This window comes from Schistocerca americana, chromosome X (genome assembly GCF_021461395.2).
Source record: "Schistocerca americana isolate TAMUIC-IGC-003095 chromosome X, iqSchAmer2.1, whole genome shotgun sequence".
Lineage (NCBI taxonomy): Eukaryota > Metazoa > Arthropoda > Insecta > Orthoptera > Acrididae > Schistocerca > Schistocerca americana.
This window is the reverse complement of record NC_060130.1, coordinates 878,105,798-878,107,800: the sequence shown is the minus strand read 5'-3', so window position 1 is coordinate 878,107,800 and position 2,003 is coordinate 878,105,798.

The following is a 2,003-nucleotide window of genomic DNA, read 5'->3' as shown; positions in this document are numbered from 1 at the left end:
CTGTAGGTACCCTGCCCAGCTGTAAGCCATGGTTCAGTAACGTCGTTAGGAACGGGGTGATCTGCGGTGCTAGTTTTTTCAGTGTTTCCAAGTGGATACCATCTGGTCCAGATGCTTTCCTGTTTTTGAGCTCTGAAATTGCTAGCGCAACCTCTTCTTGCGCAAAAGGACAGGTGACAGTTGCAGTGTGGTATGGTGTGTGTAGGTTTTCTCTTAGTGTTGTACGATATTGTGTGTCTGTATTGATAACATTGTCAGGGAGCATTTTATATAGCAGAAACTCTGCTGTATTCCTCCAACCCCTCATTCTATCATCATCCTGTCTTAGCGCTCCCAGAACTAGTGGGGTTTTTATCTTCTCTGTCAGTATTTTGTATGGTTCCCCCCATATCTTTTGCTCTGTTTGTGTTGTTATAAAGAGCTCCCATTGTTGTCTACGCGTGTTGTATAGGGTCTGTCTATATAAGTCTTGTGCATGCCTATATGCTTCAAGTCTTATGCATCTGTCCCTATATGCTATCGCCCTTTGATATAATTTTTGTTTGCGTCTGGCATCATGTTTGAGTCTCGTGAGTTTGTTGGTCCATGGTACTGGTGAGTGATTTGTGTTCTTTGCTGTCGGTATTAATGTGTTTTGTGCATGTTGTATTTATTACCTGTGTTAGCTTGTGTGCTCTATAATTGATACCTCCATTGATGTTTTCTGGATAGTGTTATTGAATAATTTCTGTTATTTTGTTCCGGTCTGCTTTGTGCAACAATAAGTGTCTGGTTTGTGATTTGGTCGTTGTGTTCTGAGTGTGAGTTAGTGTGTATGTTATGACAGTGTGATCACTACTGCTTATGTTGTTGTGTACAGTCCAGTTTGTTACGTATGCCACTGTTGCATTATTTGCTAGCGTAAAGTCGATATTACTGCTCGTACCATCGACCCCTGCGTATGTTGGTATAGGTCCTTCCGTGTTCATTACATGCAATTGTGTTTACTGTATTAGGCTGGTGATTATGCATCCTCTGTCATCTGTTCTGTCTGAGTTCCAGAGGGTCGATCTGGAATTAATGTCAGCAATTATCACTAATTTTTTGCCTCTGGCATACATTACTAGGTTTCTGATGTAATCTGCATACGGCTGTATTTGATGGCTGTATTGGGCATACATGGATGCAATCACCCATGTGATGTTCCCATTAGTTATCTGTATGGTAACTAAGTGTTGATTGCATAACTGTGTTACCTTAATTATGTGATATGTTCTATTTAAAATTACTATTGCAGCCGTACACTCACTGGTGCCTGTTATTGTGGTAGAATGTTTTGGTAGACATATTAGTTGTCCATTTCTGTTATAAGGCTCTTGTAAGCAAATGATGTCTGCCTGCAAGTCTTGCGCTATTTTAGGGATTTCTGCACTGACTGTCGTACTGTTTTTTGTATTATGTTGTAAGATATTCATTTTCTGTCTATGTGTTCTGGGTGTTATATGTGTACAAAACATTTACTGCCTGTCTGTGAGTAATCAAAATATGTTCGTCCGTGTGCTCTTACAAGATCTGTATATATTTTGTGCGAGTCAAATGATTCTGACCTGCACAGGCAGACCTGGAGCATGAGGTTGAGCAGCGGCTCTGCTAATGTAGGAATATTCTCTGTCCTTAGGATGGTTCTGTCGGTCTGCTCAGTTACTGGAAAACAGACAGAATCTCCCTTGGGGTGGCACAATATAAGTAGCATCCACTGTGCTGTCTGCAGTATCTCTTTTTTTCTCTAGCCTACTTAAAAGTAAGTTAAATTCTGTATTACCATAATTAGGTGTAGCTGGCTTGCTGTTGGTGCTGGTTTCTGTTGCAGTTTCTGAGGTGGCACTAGATGGATTGTGGCTCGGTGCTGCTGATTGCGAGAAATTTTAAGATATCTTTTGGATGTCACATGGTTACACTTCATTTTGTCACATGCTTCTTCATTGTTTCTTGCCTTCACACATTTTTCACTGATGATGGTTGTG